Genomic DNA, 22,645 nt, shown 5'->3' on the forward strand with positions numbered 1-22,645 from the left:
TTAGATTCTTTGGTTTTTCTCTGCTAATAAACTTCACCCTCCTGTTTGTGAAGTGAGGACTGCACAGAAACAGTGTAAGACCTCTAGTGGTCTTGGACACAAGCAAATTCCATAAAAACGAGGACAAACCCCTATCCAGGCATGAGTAAAAGCTGCATTAGTACTTGATTGTTGGAAGGGTTAATATGGGTTGTCTGAAACCTTCATTAAAAGGGTTGTCCAAAGAGGGCCTTTATAATTTACACACATGCAGTTTCGGGTTGTGCAGTCATGCACACTTGTATAGCTAGCAAGGAGGCCAGCACTGAAGACAAAATAATTAACAAAATTAAAATGATACTCTGACTAATTTTAATCAAGGAGGCATTCATGTGAGAGAAAAAGAATGCTTTAAAAATAGGTGGTTCTATGGGGTGCTGCATGCTGACCTAAATTTTATGACTGTGTTTTTTCTACAAAATCTATAAATACTTTTTTTGGGGGGGAAAGGAGGGGGAAGAAGGGGGAGGGAGGTTAGGAGGGGAATGAGAGTGAAGTAAAACAAAATTCCTTTATTTTTTTCTTTTTAAAATGGAATGCTAACCAATCCCTTGGCAACAAAGCCCATGTTTATTTTTAATTAAAAAATAACATAGCTGGGTCGACTTCAGTTTTCCCAGCTGCTATTCTTCCATCACAACAGCTCTCTGGCCTCTTTTCCCTTGCTGATTTCTTTCATCATTTGCACTTAGCTTGTATGTGTTTCATGGATTTTATGTAATATTTCCTACCATTGAAAGCAAGGCCAACAGTCTAAACAAGTAGCTGGGGCTCAGTCATCTAGATTTTCATCTACAGTACCTGAGCGTGCACTTCCTTTTGGAAAAGTAATAGGTGTGACCAGGATAACTTTTTTTTTTTTTTTTTTTTTAATGTGCACATTCCTTGCTGTTTATATGGTTGCCAAGTGAGGAGAGATTTAAACTGCATATTGAATTATGAGTTGTAGGTCATTAAAATAAATGGAGTGAGTTTGGCGAAGCTCAGGTATCACTGAGTACACAGGTAGTGTTTGAAGGTTGACAAGCAGACTTGGTGGCTTTTCTTTAGATGATCGATTGCAAACTGCCAGTTTTTTCTGTTTGCACGTTAGGTGAAAAGTTAGAAAATATACATGCTTCCCTTGCCTTTTCCAGTAACTTCATTTCCTCTGTCTGTGGGGCAGAACAGGAAGAAGTCAGGGTGATGATGCATTTCTCAGCATGTCATGACAGGGCTGATTACTTATATAGTGGAGAAGATGATGTCCATCTGTAACAATCAATCTGGTTTCCTGAGTGGACTAAAATTTATTTTTTTTTGTGTGGACATTTAGAGGCCCTTGAATGTTCAGAAGTATCTGGTACTTTCTACAGGCATTTTTCAGCTAATTAAATTTGAAATAGAAATGCTGTAGCCTTAAAGGTTGATGTACCAGTCATCCATACCAAACATTGTCAGCAGCAGTGGGAGCTGACAGCATCAAAGCTATAGATACTCCCAGACAGAAATGTAGTAGCTAGAATAAAAGTAGTGGTTTCTTGGGTCACTGGAACCAGACCATGGAAGAAGATATATCTATTAATCACCGATAAAGTTACTACAGGGACAGTCTTTGCAATTAGTGATTTGCAAGCTTTCCATATATACTATAGTCACTTGAAAAAAAGTTATTTGCATTGGTTATTCCTGAATAAGTGGCAGAATTTCTGGTGTACTATGATATTTTTCTTCTGTGTAAGTTTAGCTTTGCTCATCTTGCCTCAGTTAAAAGCCAGAAAGTCAACGCAAACAATTATAATCTGAAGAAATAATTTTATCCAAGCATTTTTAAGGCTCAAAAAGGATTTGACACTGTTTGAAGATCTCTGGAAAAACTTATATGATGACTCTTACTTTATCTGGACCAGTTTGTTCTTCCTTTGTTGTTTGTTGCTTGAGAAATGAATAAACAGGTGAAATATAAATAAGATGGTATATGCCAATCTGTGCTAAGGTGTATCTGTCATAATACATGGAATGGTTGACATCTGTTGTGATGCTACTATGAGCCTTACAATGTTCTGAGAGTTCTAAGTAAATGATTCAAGACTTCTAATTTATTTATGATATCAGCTGAAACCAGGACACTGCCTCATAGTATTTGCAAATATTTCCTTTGATCCAAAATGACCATAGTGAAACTGAACACATACCTTACTTAAGAAAAGGTGTTTTCTGTGATAAGCTTCACAGGTGATAAATTTTTCTGTCATGATGAACTATGGGATCAGGACAAGAAACTGAGAGGTAGTGGATACCAGGAGACTAGCAATAAGCAGTAGGAGGATGCCGGACAATATGATCTGGGGCAAGAAATTGGTTAAATTCAGGTGTAGAAAGAATGTGAGCAGGAGTGAGTACCAAAGAAGTTGGAGACCAGTACAGTGGGGGAGGCACAATGGATGTGAAAGCAGAAGAGCAGGGAAAATATAGGGCAAGAAAGTGAAAGTATGATGCAAATCAAGTGTATGAAAATTGCTGGTAATAATGCTGTATCTGAATTACTTTGTTATCCTGTCTTGAGGTAGGTAATTGAGAGGGATGGAGTAAGTGGAAAGAATCACCTTTTTTTCTTCTTTTCTTCCATTTCACAGCTTCTGGGAGATGGTTCAGCAAACTGGTGGGTGCTTCCTGTGTCAACTGGGATGCTGTGGTCCTTCCCTTGCTTTTGCAATAGAGCAGCATTGACTTATTTCCAGTTTGTTTTGGCATGTAATGCTTTACCCCTTCTAAAAGATGATTTACCTGGGTTAGTACTGAAAGATTTGACAATAATAATGATAATTATAAAATACAATGCTTGTGGTCAGTTTAGTAATTTGTCCCAAGTCTTTAGAAGAGATTAGAGCAGCGAAATTGCGTTTTGGGCTGAGTATCACTAGGAGAATACTAGATTATCTTAGTAGGAAGGCAGTATGAATTGGAAAACTAAAAGAAACAGGTATTCAGTACAAATCTGAAATAAATCCCAAAGCAAAAGAAGTGGAACCAAATGTTCCCCTCCATGAAGTTTGGGAACATTCATTCTTCGAGTTTTATTTTGGCTCATTATAGAAACCTTCCCCAAGGGCTAACCTAGAAAACTTGAATCCAACCTTCTGCACCCGGGGAAGGGTGTTCTCCAGGGACTTTCTGCTATCCCATCTCCATGGAAAAACCCATGTGAAGGGAAGCTACAGAAGAGGTTCATGTGAACCTTCAGTGCTGAGGGACTGCCTTCATTTGCACAAAGCTCTTTTCTGAACAGCTTTATTTTTATGGGAGCTGTGAGCTCCAGGATCCACAAATAGTAACTTTTAGTGCTGGCACTAATCCTGTCAATCAGAATTCTTCTCAGAAATACCATTAATTAAACTTCCCTGGAAAGGATACAGCTTGGAGAATTTTTCCTGCAGCTCCCTCTCTCCTGAAAACCACCCTAGCAGTGTGTTTACGTTCAATAACTGAAGAAGACACAGGAGAGGAGAAAATCAGAGCTTCCACAAGAGACAACCTTTTTGTTATTACAGACTTATTTTAGCTGCCCTACTCAGCTTATTTTGAGCAAATTCTTTCATTTGTTGTGTTGAATGATGCTAACAGCTGTCAAAATATGTTTTAAAGCAGCCAGTTTCCATTTGCTGTCTGCTGCAAGCAACTATTTTCTGAAGTATTATGCAGTATTCTTTATGGATTATTAATAATTCGGATTAGAGCTCTAGGATTTTTGTAACCCTTTTCTGAAAGGGACAATGAATTTGCAAGGAATTTGGGATTTCTTATTAGCAGTAAATGGTTTCCTTCAGTAGCATGTCGTGTAGCAGACATGCCTGTATCCACTGCCAGTGATGTAGCAGAGCTTATTTTCAATCTCCAGATGATCAAGAAGGGATATGGCAAGCTTTGTTTTTTAAATTTTAATATGTTTGTTCTTCCAGATCACAACTTGAAAGGGGAAAACCCTTGAATTGTCTTTCCATTGCTGTTGCACAGCTTTATTGGGAAGATAGGTTTACATGAGGACAAATGGCTATTCTGGGACAGGCTCAGCCTGTTCTTGCTGCCACTGATGTCCATGCGAGAGCAGCAGGCTCGGCATGGAGCAAGTGAAGAACACAACCCTGTGTGTTTATTCCTGTGGTCAGTAACTGCTGATCAAAGCAGGAAGAGACAAGGAGTCTGGTTTTCTGCTAATATGAATGCCACTGCTGTGTGGTTAGCAAATGGTTTCTGCTTAGTAGCATGAACATGGCCAAAGAAGGAAGCAAGTGCTATATTTGCATGGCTGAGGAGGATGTTCCAGCCCACATCATCTCAGATGCACACATACTTCACTTATTTGTTAGCCTCTGCTTTCAAGAATAACCATGCAAAAACCTTGCAATCTACTTCCACTTGGTATGAGATGTATCTAATCCTCCTTTTGGTTGTGTTTAACCTCAGGAAGCAGTTCTCCTCCTTTCCTGTCTTATGCCATGATGAGCGGAATAAAAGCCTCTATGTAGGGTGGTCATTGCGTCTAGAAGATATTCACTTTTATTGAGGGAGTATTGTTGTGTCTGTGAGAGGGGTGACTGTTCTCCAAAGTATTAGGGTGCTCTACTGCTGCGGTCACTGTAAGGTTAACTGGCATCTTAAGATGGTGGAGAAGAAATATGTCATTTTCTGAAACTGTAGGTTAAATGAGTTGTTGTTTGAAAGGATATTAGCAGCTTGCTTGAAGGGAAGATACAAATCTTTCCTTTTCACACACTTTCTCCCCTAATGTGTAAGGCTGTCTGGCTTTATTTTAAAGACTGATCATGATGATAAGCTCTGATTCAAATTTGTAATTAAGAACATTCATTGAACATCTTAGTACAGGGGATGGGGTATGCCCAGGGTGCCCTTGAGTCCCGCTCTGGAGAACCATTCTGGGTACTGCTACATCCATGTCATTGGGAATGGATTGAAATTGAGGCCCAGCGGGCCCTCAAGAAGTGAAACTGCAAAGGATGGGTGGGTGTTGGAGGAGGATTTCTTTCCTCCCTGCTTTTCAGAACTCTGATGCATTCTGCAGCTGGGCCGGAAGAGGCACTGCTGATGGCATGCTTTTCCTCTGCCCAGCTGTTTACCTCCAGACCCTGCACATCTGGCCAATCAGGACTACCAGCCCTCTGTGTAATGCAGCCAGTGTGGTTCAACAAGAAAATAGGATGGGGTGGGAAACTTCATCCTCCAGCTCGTATTGTCCCTATCAATCTGTACTTTCTGATACTCTTCAGCATCACTGAAGTCCTCCTCAAATGAGGCCACAGAAAGATGAAGCTGTAATGGTTGAGTGCTTCCTAACATTTGAAAACTAACAATGATATATACATGTAGCTACATGTTTCAAAGACAAAATTATTTCCTTGAAGATCTGTGGCCTGTGCCTTAATGGTCGTTCTACAGCTGAGATTAAGATGGTACCTGAACTATAAACCCTTTTAAAAATAATATATTAGCATATATAACATAATGTTATATTAAGTTCATTGAGAGTAACTATTAGATCAGAAATTTCTAATGGGTAGCTTCGTCCCTCTTGTACCTGGATAATAAATTCTTTGGGAGTAAGAACTACCTTTTTGTCCGGCCGTTTGTATAGAACCCATTGCTAACTAGGAGATGGCTGGGAAGTAGAGCTCAGGTACAGCAAACTGTCCATGTTCAGCAGAGTGTGTAAATATGTGCTCAGGCTGAAGTCAATGTGCTTTGACTATGTTTCTAAAATTAAACTCTGAAGTGTGTTGCTGCATGAGGGGTGTTTTTATTTACTTTGAATGCTGCTGTTTTGTACTGATAAGCTGCTTGTAAGTGGTTAGGCGAGCAGTTTACAGAAGGCAACACACCTCCTCTTTTTAGGTCATCCTAGAAAACAAATTCTTTGGGTACCTGTTTTAAATAGTAATGGATGAGTTTGAGTCTTCCTGTTCCTTTCCTCTGTTGGAAACACTTGTTTGCCAAACACTGTAATGAAAAACCTTCTTTGTGTGCATAGCACACCTCAGGTAAAGTTTTATTTAAGTGCTTTCTCTGTCATGTCTTCCTAAGTAAATAAACATGGCAACCCTCACAACATAAAAATCAAAAGCAGAAAAGGGGTTCTGGAAGAAATGTGTAAACAAAGGAATACTTCACATAAATAACTTTTTTAAAAGGTGGTTTCCTGCTCTCATTTTCATGACTCAGTGGAAAAAAATAATTTGCACAAGAGCCAATACTGAAATCAATGGGTAAAAATTTCTACCTGTAACTGGAATGAAATTAGAGTTTAACAGCCGCTCTATGGCTGTCACACACTGTGACTCTGTGAACTATGAGAGGGATGACAACAAAAGACGGAACCAGCCTCTTCTCAGTGGCACCCAGTGAAAGGACATGAGGAAAGGGGCACAAATTAAAATACAGAAAATTCCATTTAAATGTAGGGAAAAATCTTATTACTGAAGAGATCAACACTGGAACAGATTTTCCAGGGAGGTTGTGGAGTATCCATCCTTGGAGATATTCAAACCCCATCTGCACATGATCCTGGGCAGCTTGCTTTGAGCAAGGAATTGGACTAGATGATCTCCAGAGGTGCCTTCCAGCCTGTGATTCTGTGAAATGAATTGCTATTTTTAAAGATTGGAGGGAGGAATCCTTCTTTTATCTAATAGATTACTAACTCAGAACCCATTAGGTAGGCTGGGTTACCTCCTTTGTCTAAAAGAACTGTAAGGTGCACTTTTCAACTATTCTTTATGGCACTTCCACTCTCTCCTACTGATGTTCTGTTTCCTTAAATGATTAAATATGTAATTGGGACTGAAACCCAGGTGTGTTGTTTCCAAAACAGCTTTTTAACCACCTTGCTGTTGGATAATTTGGGATTGCTCCATTATATGTGATGCAATGAGGAATACTTCCTATATACATACCACAGCTAAATGGCAGAGCTAAGTCCTAGTGTCAGTCTGAAGTTTTAATTACTTGTCCAGTGTGAGCTATATCTTCACATAATTAAGTTGTGGGACTCTCTGTTATGGGATTTTGCTGAGTGTTGGCAGCTACTGGAAATAATAATGGAAAAAAGCTGCCGTGGAGATCAGTAAATATAGAGATTCCACCTTTGACTCAGACATTCTGGAAATTACAAGCTGTTGTAGAGTATTTGGGGGAAGCATTATTATATGCTTTCCCTATTTTATGTTCTGTCCCAAGCATCTGGTATTTGCCGCTGACAGAGACAGTATATAGAGGTAGTTGGATCTTCAGTGGGTTACAGTTCCCCTTATATCCTTAGCACCAGCAATGGTAGAAAAGGATGTGGAACATCCTAGTGCTAGAGTGTCCTTTGAAAGATCTAGACTAAATTTCCTGCAAGAAGAGATGGGATCTGAACCTTTGTCGTGGCCCTAGCTGTTGAGCTAATGGATAAAATTAAGCACCTGCAGCACATAGTTTTGATAACTGGGCTCCATAACTTTATTTCTGTTCAAAGCTACCTGGTTTAATGGAACCTAATTCATTAACAGAATAAAGTGGAGTGAAACCATGCTTTTCTTTGTGTGTGTGCAAATACTTTTAATCCAAACCCCACATTTAAATGTCACAGGTCCAGCTTCTGTGAATGTCCTTGAATGTGATTTAGTTTCCCTAGTTTCCATAATCAAGATGGTAACTTCTTCATTTCTTAAGCCACAAAGTATTTCTGATAAAAGCATTTGCAAGAACTTCTGATGAAAGCATTTCTGTTACTAAAATAGTATTTAATGGATACTGACCTATGTTAGCTGAGAATCTAGCACCTATGTTAGCTGGAAACTGAGTTCCACCGTGTGTTTGCATGTGCAGTGCTGGGTGCGTGCCTAGGTCTGCAATGCTGTTAATGCCATTGCATGAATGAGAGCAGAACATGAACCCAATATTTATGGTCAGGGGAATTCAAAGGGCTGAAGAATCAGTAAAAATTATGTCAGTTTTACCACTGAAGATTACAGCTCAAAATGTGTCCAAACCCTAGTAATGTTTCTTAGATTGGAGGGTTTAGATTTATGGAGTCTGGTTTTTGACCTGGACCTGAACTTCCTTCATGTTGAAGTTGTATGGAAATTTTCTGTTTGTTAAATTGTTCTTAGCCCTTCACAGTCAGCTCACAATGGAATTGTGGTGTGATAGAGGTACTTTTGGATAGCAAATAGTGAGAGAGCATGTTTCAATCACTTTATTGATATTACAAATTAGGTTGAGCTCAGTTCAGAAAAATGTTGCTTTAGGACAGAACAAATACAAGAATAGCAGAAGAGGGATTTGTGACTGTGGGAAAGAAAAAGAAAATCTTTTGGGGGTTGTCTCCATTTCTAAAAAAATTTTGAAGGAACTGAAACAGAGCAAACACTCTGAAGGAGAAAAAGACTTTTAGACCCAGGATTGTCCTAATGTATGATCTGAATATCATGAAGTTATGCCTGCTGAGAGTCAAGTGGGGCACACTAAACAACAGAAATAGTCAAAGTCAGCTTTTCAAATTAGTGAAAAAGTTTGAATTAATTCAGTGACCTAGGGCTTTCATGCTGTTCATGAGTTGGGGCTCTGTGAACTGACAGAGCCCAGTCTGCTTTTACTGTAAGCAGGAGTAACCAGTGAGAGGAAGGTGACTTGAAGCTCTTGGTTGCTCATTTCAGACCTTGATGATTAGGGACATCCTCTTACATTGCTCTTTTCTGCCGCGTGATGTGTGCATAGGAGCGCTAAGCATCAAAAGGGGTTTAAGATCTCTTTTGAATCTAATACTGAAACTTCTAATGGAGTAAGTCAAAGTCTTGGCTTTGGCCAGCCCAGGGTTTTCAATAATAAAAATTGCTGACAGGTGTCTGTAAAACTTAGAGGCCAGACTGTAAAATTGTTTTTGAAATTGCTGAGTAGTAATTTACATCAAAAGTCCTCAAAAGTCTGTGAGCTTCCAGTGAATAATAGAAATTAATGCAAGTAACGGCCCCACACTATGATCTTAAAGTTACTGAAAATAAGCTTTGTTAATTTTTAAAAAGACCCATTTCCTCTGTTGGGAGCAGGATGTTCTGTGTGAAGGTTCTTGGCTCTAAAGAGAATGGACCATTGCAAGGTTCTCTGAAGAAAGCCTGCAGCTTTTATTTTCACTCTGGTGGGTCTGTATACCAGTGGTATACAAGTGGTAGCTGAATGCAGAGTGAGTCTTCAGGGGAAAAAGTATCCCATTTCAATGAAGCTCATTCTTACTGTATTTCCTGGTATCCATTATGAGTTTCCACTAGATCACCCACAAATTGTTGCACTGTCTTTGTATAAGTGTGGCAGCTCATTTGTTCTGCCTCATCTGCTTTCATCTGTTCAATATAGAATTGTTATCACATCAGCTCAGACCAAGGGTCCATCTAGGTTAGTATCCTATCTCTGACTGACGGTCGCTTACAGTAAAGCAGGTGAAAGCAGTTGAGTGTGGAATGGCTCTTCCTTTAATGTGCTCTCCCAGAGTCTGGCAGTCTTTGCTTTGGGACTTTCTAAGCTAGAGGTCACATCCAGACTATCACATCTCATTATCTGATGAAACTATCTTCCTTTTTTTTTTTTTTTAATTCCTTCTTGAATCGTAGTTCTTGTACAACAGTAAACGACATTTGCTATTTAAAAAACATTCAGGACCTTTCTTATTATGCTCCCTTAATCACCTCTTTTTCAAATGGAAGAGTTGTACTCTTGATTGCCTCCTACATAGGAACTGTGCCATAGCTCTGATCATTATTGGTGTCTCTTCCTGTGGCTCTTCTTGAGAAAAAGTAAACAGAACTTAATGCAAAACTGAAAACATAGATATACCATATACTTATATATATGACCTAGACAGAACTTAGATTTTTCCCCTAATGATTCTTAACTTGCCTTTTGACAGCTGCTGGTTAGTCAGCGAATATTTTCAGAGAGCTCTTCCTCAGACTCCAGCATGTCTTTGCTGAGTGTTATTAGCTCCTTTAGAGTTGATTGCTGTGTGTATACAGATATAGGAGTTTTTTCCCCTGTACTTTTACTTATGAACACTGAATTCAGTCTGCCTATAGAAATTTATTACTATGAACTCTGTCCCCAGTTTGTTGTATTGACTTTAGATTTTAGTATAATGAATAGTTTTGTAGCATCTACAGACTTTGTCTTCCCACTGTTCATCTGCTTTTGCAGAATATGTTGAATACTAAAGGTCTCATTACAGATCCTTAGGGGAGGTACTCTGGAAACCTTGCTCTCTTGTGAAAACTCACTGCAGGTCTGACACTTTGCTTAGTCCATCCTTTACTAATTACAAGAGAATGTTCAGTTTAGTCTGTATCAGCTTTACATCTTAAAGAGGTTTTAGTGAGTGACTGAGATATTCTGGCAAATCAAATTATGCTTTGTCAAACTTAATTTACAGAGCTGTTGATAGTGGGTTTTGTTGGTCTCTTGCAAGATTTTTCTGTTTTATTCCATACTTCAAAGAACATTTGTAGTTGTGTTGTTAAAGAATACTTTACCAAAGAAAAATGAAGAGTGTACAATAATTATGCCATTGCTAAACAATGTTCTTTATTTCCTATTTCTGTACAGTGATCACCTCTCTTTTCTGGAATCGTCATTTTGAATTTATCAGCAGTTGGTTTGAAGTGAAAAAAGCTCAGAATATTTCCTCTGTCTTCTTGTGAGTATGATCAAAGTAGTTACCTCAGATTTCTTTGCCTATGGTATTCAGAAGTTTTTTTCTATATTGTTTTGGTGGGTTTTTTTATTATTTTTTTATTATTGGCTTTTAGACTGGATTTTATTTTTCCCCTGTGTGCTTGCTTGCTTCTTTGGGGGCTGATCTAAATCCCTCTGAAAATCAGTGGACAACTCTGCAGCCAAACCCTTGACTCCTGTTCCTCTGGGACCACTGTCACCAGAGATTACTTTGTTCAGAACTGATAGGAGATGTAAAGGATTTAATCTTGAACTTTATCTTCAAATCAAAATCTGTGAGTTTTGCAGTAATCATTTTGTGGGTGTATGGCCATTCGTTTAATAGCTATATGTTAAGGTCATGTGTTGGTGTGTCACTATCCTGTTGTGTCTTCTGTCCTTTTTAGAGCACACCAGGCTTTGAGGAGTCTGTGAGAGTTCAAGTAACCATGTTTACTAACTATTTACAATGTGTAAGACTTAGACATTTTTTACAGACATTGTTCTTTCACTTTCAGAATAAGTGAGGGCTCACAAACCATTTAGAGGAAGTGTTTATAATGTGTGTTAACCTTAGCCCCTCAATATACGGAAATTCCAGACTGGAGACAAACTGAGGACTGGCTCTAAGTTTAAGCAGTGCCTGTGACAGCAGACTGACAGGGTCAGAAATATTGTACCAGGGTCAAGGTACTCTTTTTAGATACCATCATTTTCAGTTAATTCAGGGTGCAATGAGCTGCTTATTCTCACTGAGGAGTGACCATGTTCTCTGTGTGCCTGGACCTCCTCTGTACCACTGCTTCATTCCCACTCCTTTTGGCAAGAGCAGTGTGGAAGAGGAGAGAGACATGGCAGCAGGCTGAATCTCCAGCAGCCTTCCCCCTTCATCAGGAATGCTGGGGCTGGGCCCCTTTTAGCGTTTTTGTCATTGCCCTTGGGGAAGTGAATTTAACTCTGCCTACCCTTCTGAGAAGGTTTGTGCAGGTGCTGAATGGGCTGATAATTGTTGCAGGCTGTTCTCTGCCCTTGGTTGCTGTTTCGGAGTTGTGCGTTACTGTCGAGCCTTTGTAGGGGGAGTATTTAAGACTGAGGCCAGGTACAATCTGGGATTTCCAGTTTGTGGAAATGCTGATATCCCAAAATTAGGATTTCTTTCTCATTCAGAACCAGCCTAAATCTTCTAAAATTTCCCATGAAACACTTCTTCCAGTGAGATCACTGAATTTAAGTTCCCATGCGCTTCCTCTGGGGTTGCATTTGAGGTATGCAAGTTCCTTAAAAATTTGACCTAAGGAGAGGGAGGCCATACTGTCCAAAATGGGATCAGAAATGCAAGTGCTCTCCCCTTGTGCTTAGGATAGGATATTGAAAGAGAGCAGTGACTGCCCTCCAGAGTTCTTCTGACAGCCTAGCAACTGGCGTTGTATCTGTAGGCATGCCTGAGCCTGCAGACCGTGGTGTTGAAAGAAGGCACTTCAGTCCCTCAAAACTGAAACTGTGTTTCAGTGTATTCCTGCACTGATGCTGGTGTCTTATTTTGATGCATAAATTGCATCTGAGAATCTGTCCTTGAGGGACTCATTCATCTACTCCAACTGCAGGATGTTGGATGAGTGTCATCTGTCTCGTGCCGAAGTCCCCATGGTGCTTGCACAGCACTTGTCAAAGCAGTGGAAGAATTCTGTCACAAACGAAAGGCAAAATCTGCTAATACCTTCCATGCTTAACCTCTTCTTTCACATTGCAAGCCTGGCCAAATAGGAGGATAGACTTCAGGGGACATGAATGAAAATACCATGAAAAAGGACATTAATTGCCTTTAGAAAAAATATTAAAGCAAATGGTGTGGACCGATACACTTAATTGGAAAGGGAAAAACCAGCATTATCTCTGTAAACTATTGGAAACAAGGCTCATCTCTTTATCTGAGTATAAAAAGCAGTAATATAGTTTAGTATTATCATGACAGTCCTGTAACTCTTCTGTGAGTTCTTGAATTCAGCCAAATCTGACTTTGGAAGACAATCTGAGACATGCTTATATAAAATGCTTTCAAAAATAAGTGATGCCCTATAAGGTTAAGTTTCAAAGCCGCTGGCTAGTGATGACTGGCTTTTATCTTCCTTGGAAATGGTCATTTTGTTAAAAGTCAAGATGTCTGCCATTAGGAAACATTGTGTAAGAAAGGTTTTGGTCAGCTTTTCTCTTAAATATTCAAGACTGAAAGCATTTCTGTAGAGTCTCTGAAGAACATCTTTCTATGGCTTTATTGTGATGAATTAAACTGAGATGACTGTAGGGTCTTCTTCTCTCATCTGTCTTCTCTGCTGTTTGGAAGAGGAGGTGCAGCACTCAATCTTGCTTGAGTTTCCCTGTATCTTCTGGGACTTCAGGTGACCTCTGTGTGCAGCCAGGGCATTTCTTGCTAAAAGCTCTTTTGTGAGAGATGAGAACCCGGTGGGTTTTGTGTTGTTGGATTCTTGAAGAGGTGTTAAAGACAACCATTTGAAGTTTTGTTTAGGGTATCAGGCTAGGGGATCAAGCTTGGGAAGCAGTAGTGTCCTTCTTCCTGATGCAATTCACAGTCCCACAAAAATGTGATGGCTGCCTTTGACTGCTGAGTAGCCCAATTGATGGGCATCATTTGCTAGAAAAGTCTATTGCTTGTAAGAAATTTGGAGCTAACAGGCCACTGAAACAAGGTAAACCAGGGCATCGTTTAGATACAGAAAGTTAAGCTGCATGTATCCATGAAGGAAACAAGTAAACCAAAAGTTTGGATGAAGGACATTTTTTATTTTCCAGGAATTACACCACCTAGGAATTGTAAAATTGACACATTGAGTAGCTGAAGAGAAATCTGCCTCTAATAAACCATGCTTTGCCAGACAGAGGTTTGAGAATATTTAAAAAAAAACATAAAACTGAACAAGCACAAGGATCATATGTAGGGGCAGGGTCACTGCTGTACTCCAAGTGAAAGGAGTGGAGTTGATTATCTGCATCTTCCCAGTAGGTAGAGAGCAGATATAGCTCGCTGGAGAGGATGTGGCAGGAGCATGCTGTGCTTTGGCTCTGTTCACTGGCAAGGAGTCCATCAGAGAGCATTGCCAAGCACAGCTTAGGCACAGCAGAAGTTGTATCTTTCTGTCTTCTGCACAATATTAACCTTCTAAGGCAGGAAATGTGTGTGCTGACGGAAAGATAGGCTGGGAACTGGGATTATTCAGTCTTCATTGACAACTGCTCTTTCTCAGGTCTCTCACAATAAACTCTCCTGTCACTTTAAAACTGCATTACTGATACTGCTGCTTTGAACTTCCCCGGGATGTTGTTCACTTGGTGTATGTAAGTTTACAGAGCAGACCAATCTCCTTCTGATAAATGGGACCATTTGTCCGGAACGCTGATAATCATTATACTGTGCAGCATTAAAAAAAAAAGAAAAAAAATTCCTTACTTCCCAGAATATTGTGAGCTTTTCCTTGCCTACATTGTGGTGATGCTTTCAAATCATGGAATGAAAAGAGCTTTGGTCAAATACTTCTAGGTCATCTGGAAGTGGGAAGTAGCTGAAGTCTCAAAAGAGTATCTGTTGGAGACCCAGGTGCTGTGGAGGGTAGCCTCAGAAGCACACCAGCACTGTTAGATGTTTTTCTGAACTGAGCTTGAACTCCCAGTGTCTGGAAGTTCCCCCATGCCTGTTTTCCAAGAAGAGCCTGATATTTGCAGCGCTTTCTTACATGAGCACTGCAGGTTTGGACCTGTTAAGTCTTTGGCCTGACTCTCACTTTCACTGAAGTCCCTTTACACAGTTCAGGCATTCAGCTTTGGGGATCTTAAAATGAAAGTAGATGACATTTAATAGCATAAATGAGAAACAGGTCCCTTAAAAAAAAAAAAAAAAGTTAAATTGGTCTTCCCTAAATTGTTGAGTGCTGACCTTGAAAAAGCCCTTAAAGTCTCTGCAAGCAGACTGAATTTTTTTTAGGAGAACAGATACCCCAAACTGCAAGACATTACCTGAGGCAAGTAAGTTGTGGGATTTTTTCTTTTCTTTATAAGAGAAAATTCTTTTCCATTACACTTGGTACCCACATGTCTGCCTTAAAGCACTATTTATTTTTCACAGAACTTCAGAACTGCTGGTGAAATTTTCTCACCCTTCATTTGGATTCTTTTTAAATTTACTGGTTTTAAAATTTATATATATTCTCTTTATGTGAAACGTGTTAAAGATTCCATTTTTATTTTGAATATTTCAGTTGGTTTTTTATGTGGAAGGCAATGTTTAAATGTTTGGAAAAGGGGGGAGGCAAGAAAAGCTGTCATCCATCAACTGGTATTAAGTCCAACTTTGACAGTTTGATACAAACTGAATCTGACTGTTAGTGCAGACATGATACAAATTAGCTGTGACTTTATGATACCAGCTGTTTCTCTGACAGGGTAAAAGGGCACATAACTAGAATAGCATCTTTTGTTGAAAGCAGTGTTTCCCTTTGTTAAATGGGGGAGCCTCAGGCAAAAAATTGTAGCCCTCAGTTACGTGACATGTGCAGTCTGCAACATGTTCACGGAGCTTGGGGGGCTTTTTACTGATGTTTTTCAAAGACAGGGTTATCATAAGTGTTCTATTTTTGCTAATTTTATCACTGAAAGACAAATCTCTGTCATGTTTTTGCCTTGTGTTAAAACTAAGGATAATCTAAGTGCTATTTTCCTTACAAGTACAAAGAAAATACTGAACAGCAAAACTTGAGAAAAGTTTGCAAAGAAGAAATCACAAATCTCAAAGTAAAATGTAAATTAATTAATTATTTTTATTAATCGATTGCCTACAGTTATTTTTTTCTTACTAGAATTTTTAGGGGTGTTTATTCCATACAAACTAAGTCTTCAAAGTCTTTAACAAACTGACAATCAGCATTAGCTGAGTACAGTTTATTGAGGCAGCAGATTGGTTGTGATAAAGATGCAGGGACACAAGACCCAGCTGTCTGCAGTCATGCATTGGCTCTTGACTCATTTCTGGTGCTAGGTGGCTGCGTGCAGCCTCCCTACTGTGTCCAGCACCCAAGTAAGATGGGTGCCAGAAGCCTAGGGGGGATGGAAACACAGAGTTGACATACCTGAGGAACTTTGTGTAGGCGCAGCTGGGGGGTTCCCTTGTTACTAGAGCTCATAAAGCCTACTCATAAACTGAAATGGTTCTGAGCAAAGCCATTTGGATGACTTTACATCACTGTACATCTGCGTCCCCGCTGTGTATCGGTATGACCTTAACATATCCACTGACTACCTCAGGCAACATAAAGTTGGCTGTAGCATGTAACTAAACTGAAACAATGTGATTTATTAAGCAATCAAATTAATCTTACTTCTGACACTTGATTAATAGCCAGTAAGATTTCAAAATTTGTTAGTACAGGTAATAGACATACTCCATTTAAATTCATCAGGAAAGGGGCAATATTAAGAATGGAGTTATGCTATTAGCATACTAGTGTCTAACTAGGAGTACTGTGAGGAACAACATTGATGCTAGAATTACCAAGAGAAGCAAAATTTCAGCTGAATATCTTATAAACTTTCTTAGATTAATGGTTATCAAAGCTGATGCTAAACTGAAAAAGAAAGTGTCTTGAAAGAGGAAACTTTCAGAACTGGATTTTTATTTTTAAGGGGCCATGCAGTAACTTTAGGACTATAAGCATTGTGAATGGGATTGCTCCTTCCAAATTTTAAGTGACACTTCACAAAGGAAGGATGCTACTGCTAATGTAAAGGTGGGAAAATTCTCAGCAAACCATAACTTCTATTTCAGACAAGTGGAAGTTCGAATGACTTGGTATTTTGGCCGTGGCAGGAATTATCACGAGTCCTGCATGTCTTTCTACATGGAGCAGAGAAGCCTCTATATAATCCAGTATGTGAGATGGTAAAGCAGACAAACCCAAACTGTACTGAAGATGCAGAGAACTAAAAATATGTCAACATAGAATTGTAGCAGACATATGACTGAAAGGGCAGAGATGAGCGTGTTGAAGAATACTAACTTCTACTCATGAACTTGGAGTAAATTTAACAAATAAATGCATTTCAAAAAGAAAGTTTAGGATGTAACCCTTGTGTTTTTCATGCATTGCTGGTGATAATGTGAAGCACAAAATAAAAAAATTCCAAGCATTAATAAATAGGTCTTGGCCATTTCTGTTACAAACATGCAATTTTACTGTCTAGCATCTGTTTCTGAAATTATGTGAAGTATTTATTTAAAATATTTTGCCATCACAGTCTAAGTGACTAGAGAACATCTTGTTTTCATGAATGTGTAGAGTGGTATGTCAACAAACAAAGGTCCATACATGACATTTTAAGAACAAAACCCAGCCACAAGAAGTTCTACATTCTGAACTGATTTTTCGTTGATGTAAAAATCCCCTTGGCCAGTTTTCTGGTTATGGTTATACTCCTGTAAGCCTGGAGTATCTCCAAAGAGAGCTTAATGTATCCATTCCATTCATAAAGCCAGGCTGAATATGGGAGCATGGGGCTGGCTATAGATGCAATCAAAGTAAAAATCTGCAGGAGATGCTGGAGAACATGTTTATCACTAATGTGCAGTAACCATCAAGAGGAAAAAGATCACATAGAAAACTTAAACCTGTAGCAAGCAAATGATGTGCCGTCAAATGATGATAGCAGCAGAAGCCATCATGACAGTTAGATTTTACAGCCATGATGTCAGAAGCATCACAGCCTCTTGCAATATCATATTCGGAACATCTCATTATAACTTCAATAAAAGAAGGGATGCTAGCCCTCAAATCCCAGAGTTTAAATTAATCTTTTTGTTCTTTGAGAGTACATTACTTGTTATGAAAATTACATTCTTCCTCATTTTGTATTTAAACTGTTCAGTTGTATTGTTCTGAACTTCAATCGAGTTGTCATGTTTCTCTCCAAGATGGTTACATTCACTGGTGAAATAATGTTGGCTCCTTTGGGTATTTGAGAGAGACCAGACAATATGTTGTCCTTGGCTGGGCCAGCTGCTTCACATCCTCTGAGGGCAGAGAAATGTGCAGTAACTGAGTTATAGTCAAATACTTGGGTACCATTTAAAGAACTCAAGGAGGCCTGGAACTGCAGGAGATCTCTCTTCATCCACTTGCCAGATAGGAGGGTATTCCTTGTGTTGAGTTGCTCTGGGATTTACAGTTTATGATAAGAAAAATCCCTTTGCTTTAAGTGCTTGCTGTTTTGTAGATGCTAATCATGCTAAATGACTCACTGTGAGCTTCCTGCTGTTACCCCTCTGGCTGGTTCATTGCTAACCTCATATTCCTTTGTGTCTCAACTTGATTAACTCATAACGGTCAGCAACAGTTTATTTTTTGTGGTTATTTAGTACCACACTCTGTGACTTGTCTTGTTGGAAAACTGCAGGCAAAACTGCTATTCTGGATAAGTGAAAGGAGCAAAATTTGACCTTGAAAGTGAGTAAACATTAAAAGGCTTGCTTCTGCCAGATAGTGGCACACCGAACATTAGGTTCCTCCTTATATAGTTGTGCTGATTATATGGGTTCTTTTCTTTTTCCCTCTTCTTTCTTTCCATCTCTTCCTTTCAATTTTCTTTTTTCTTTTACTTCCACCCAGCCCAAAGAAAAGACCTATAAGCAACGGTCTTGTTCAAAGTATGGAAGCTGGCTCCAAAACCAACGAGATCTAACCTTGCTTTGGTTTTAAAACCTTGCTTGAGGGAGCCAGAAACCCTTTGCTTAAATGACTTAATTTTCAAGCAGTATGAATCATGCAGCAACTGCACAAGCTCTGGCTAGAATATATTGTACATATGTTTGTTCTTTAGGCAGTAAGAAGAGAATACAGAACTGGAGGTCATTTGAGTTACAACTACTTTGGGGGATTTTTTTTTTTTTTAAACATTCCTTCTAACAAATGCAGTTTAAATGGGTTTGTTTATATGGCGTGGAATTGGAAAGGCCCAAACTAACTAAGCTTTACACAATGTGGCCTTCTTCCAAATTAATCTAAAATATTTTAATCTCTCTGGAGTTTCTTTATCCTCTGCATCTGTGCTATAGTGGAGACACATTTTTAACATTTCTTTGAGGAAAATTACCTTTCTTTCCCTCCAACTGTACTCAGCAAGGTCAACGGAGCACTGTTATATGCTATTTAAACATCTGAGATTCATCATATATCTCCACAACAGAACGAATCATCATAAAAGGTCTAATGAATTCCGACTGCTAGCCAAGTGAGGGAGTCCCCTTATGGATACCGGGTATTAGAAATAAAGAATACATGCAAAATAGAGTTTTTACACTTTGGCTTTATACAATTAAGAATTATACTGCCCCTCAAGAAGGGGGCAGGGAAGCTTTGCCCCCCCCCCCCCCCCCCCAATAATTTTGGCAAATCAGACTCAGACAAATGCTGAGGCCATTGTGTGGGCCGGGATGGCTGCTGGGCCTGCCTGTGGGTAAGGGGCCTGCTCACCCTGTGGGACCAGGCAGGGCCTGAGCAGGAGCCTGGAGGAGCTTCTTGCTCCTGGGGAAGGAGATGTCTGAGCCATGGTCAAGCTCCAGAGCTGGCCACCTCAGCCTCTGGCTGCATGCCTATACTTGGTTTTGAGGCCTTTTTGTTTTCTAGTGCAGTAGCAAGTTATGGGACTGAACTCATTTTACTACCCAGCAACTGAAATACTGAGGGATGCCTAGGTGGTGGGGTTTTTTTTCTATTTCAATTTTTATGAAATTATTTTCCAGGCATTTCAAAAAGCAGTGCTCCTCCTTCAGCTGCCTGTAGTTCCAGTCAGTCTGAAATGGCCCCAGGGAGCAGATACAACTCTGATCTTTCGGAATTTTTATCTGGAAAACCATGATAGGGGGCATTTTTATCTGAAATGCTGTTGTATAACTGCTAGAGATGACGCCGAGGTGGTTTAATACCAGAGTTTATTCTAAACTATTCTTCCTGTGAATACTGCTAGGTTGTGAAGTTTGGATAGCTTTAACGAATTTCAAATAAGCATTTGAGCCTCTGAAGGAAAAATTATATGCTGAAGGCCCCTGTTCTGTGAAGGCACAGGGTTTTGCCACGTTTTCTTGGTTTTGTGTTTTTGCTTATCACTGAAAACCTGCAGGGGCTGCAGAGAAACATGCTTCTCTGCCAGCCTGTTTCAGGCTGGTGTTGGCCTTGTCCTTAATCTTGGTGTGCTCCCTTTTCAGCTGTGCTGTGCAGGTAACTGCTGTTCTCCTGCACGAGGGGCTGCTGGGCACGGCTTGTGGGGTGGTGCGCCAGGATAATGATGGTCTGAATGAAATCGTCCACCAAGATCAATCACCTCAAGCTGTCCCTGCTTTTGAATGAAGAACCATACCTACCCCAAACACACTTTACCCATCTTTTCATGTAGTCAGAGGTATTTTTGGACCATTGCAAGCCATACAGTAATGGAATAAATTCCAAGTGCAGCAGGAGACCACATCGAAGGAAAAAGTCATTAAGTGCCAAGGGCATTTCTTTTACTTTTCTTACTGGGACTGGAAAATATTCCCTAAATAATACATCTGGATGTAGAGGAGTAGAGAGGGGAAAAGATGAAAAACAATCCTTTAAATTCAGTAGGAGCCTACTTTAATGGCTTGTTTAATCTGCCAGCTGGCACAGCGTTGACTTCTTGCTACACATACTTTAAGGAGACCTATGTAGTTCTTGGAACCAAGTTCATATTAAGTTGTAGAAACTTAAATATTAATAAATTGGCAGAACTGCTTTTTGGTACTTAATAGAAATCAAGAAACTGCTTAGTCATCTCCAAAGATATTTCTGTCTCCTTTTTAATGTAAATACCAAAATAATATGGACTTAGTTGCAAAGGCAGTAAAAATTCAGATCTATTCCCTATATGTGCCCTATTTGAAGTATGTGCACATCCCTCAGACTCACAATCATATGTATTTCCCATACAGCACTTTGCTTTGAGCAGTCTTTCTAATGTCACTTGTGACACCATTTTGTTTAAAAGAAGTACATAATGAGTTTGTGTCTTCTCCAGCGCTCCTTGGCCAGGAGAAGAACTGGTGCCACCTTTATGTGGATTTTTTTTTAGGTGTCTTGCAAATGTTTTCACTTAATAGGTGCTCTAGGGTATATTACACGTGTATTTTATATGACTGTAAGTGTTCATGCTTTTGTTTTTCACCTGGCTTTGTGTGAAGTTATATGGGTACAACTGAGTGCAAACCTGAAGTGCAGCGTCAGCTGTATAAGTAGCATTTATACTTTCTGTTCCTAAAAAGTTAGGCTACATCAAGAAACATGCCTTCTGTTTTCAATTACTCTCAGTATTGGAAAAGCAAAGGAGAAAAGATTTAACTGCAGACCAACCTGTCTTTTATATTTAGGGAATCCTTTAATAATATCTGAAGTGACACTTGTCAGTATTTACAAGGTGTAAATGTTTTATTTGGTCCAGGTACGCACTGAAAAATCTGCCTAGTTTACTTATGTTTATTTATGAATTTCAGATCTGGCTTTTATTTTATTTGTTCACCTTAAGGGTGTAAGTTATTTTCAAGATTTTTATCTGGGGTATAGATTGTAAAAATTCTCCAAGTTTGCAAGCATTATGGTCTGGGATTTTAGTTTGATCCATCTTTGTACATCTTTTCCAAAGTCTGTTTCTTTCTTCAGACCTCTTTTTCCATTCTTGCCTCTGTTCCCTTGCCGCCTTAACATTTTTTTCCACATTTAACATGGTATCCTTGCAGAGATTATCTCTATAGTTGTACTTCACTCCTGTAGAGCCATCGGATCTGGTGAGTTCTGAAGCACCCACTTTTAGAAGGCCTCAGTGCACATATGCCAGCCTTAAGTAGTGCAATTATTTCTGCTTTCTTCATTTTGAAGAAGGCATAAGATTTGAGGGCTGAGTTCAGTATTTATTTTTTTCCAGCTAGCCCATAACTAAAGATGAAGTGACTGAGTTATGGAGAACAATTTGCTTAGTAAACATAGGCTGCTTTCCTATTTGTAGAGCATTTACAAACAGTTTGGAAGTTGTTCTCCCTTCTCTCCCCTTCCACCTTTGTGTTTCTGGTCTTGGCCAATGCTTTGTACACATACAATCCTGTTCTGCTGGTTGAGTGTGAAAAATGTGCTTCATGTGCCTTTGGTGCCCAGAACTTGGACTTTGACCAGCTGTACGTGCTCTGTGTCTCATTCTGAGCTGGTGGACCTAACATGGCAGCAAGGGAGACTGGAGGAAACCTCATAGGGGTTTTGGATCTTTATGGAGAGGAATTAAGGAAAGGTAGCAGATAATGCATATTACAGAGATTTAATTTTTTTTCAACTTATTTTTGGAAGGAAAATTAAACATTTTCTTTTCTGGACCATGCAGACATTGTCTGAGACACTGTTCCTAAAAAAAATTAAACAACAACTGTAAAATGTATTGTCTTGATACAGTGCTCAAGTGTAACTTTCCTTTGTTGAGTTAATACAAAGTATGTCTGTCTGTGTGCTCTCAGTATTTAAGTGCACAGGAGACTCTCAGGCCTCACCTGTCTCATTCATTTGACTTTGTTGGAAGCTGTGACGATGCTGTTCCCATGCAGGGAAGCAGCGTACAGTCACATACAACATTACTGATGTACCGTACTGATGCATTGCTGTTGTGGTGTTTGCTGGCAGTAAGTATTTGTGCCTGAATGTCTAGATAGCAGTCAGATTATTGTCAAGATTATTTAACAGCTTCACTGAGCTCATGAAGAGAGTTGGCAATACCGTAATCTTGCTGTGTCAGGTTTTATGCTGGCTCATGCACAGCATGTGAA

General features: G+C 39.4%; 1 protein-coding gene across 8 annotated transcripts in view; it reads left to right on the forward strand.

Moving 5' to 3' along the window:
- Positions 1 to 22,645, forward strand: part of CALD1 (caldesmon 1) — a 201,756-nt gene that overhangs the window by 66,923 nt on the left and 112,188 nt on the right. For 6 of the 8 annotated variants that reach the window (XR_008821983.1, XM_056339551.1, XM_056339557.1 and 3 more), the window contains one exon: positions 10,663 to 10,753. The exons of the other annotated variants lie outside the window; for them this stretch is intronic. The gene's annotated coding sequence lies outside the window, so the exon portion shown is untranslated. The remainder of the gene's footprint in view (positions 1 to 10,662; positions 10,754 to 22,645) is intronic. 8 annotated transcript variants of the gene reach the window in all.

This window comes from Falco biarmicus, chromosome 5, assembly GCF_023638135.1.
Source record: "Falco biarmicus isolate bFalBia1 chromosome 5, bFalBia1.pri, whole genome shotgun sequence".
NCBI lineage: Eukaryota > Metazoa > Chordata > Aves > Falconiformes > Falconidae > Falco > Falco biarmicus.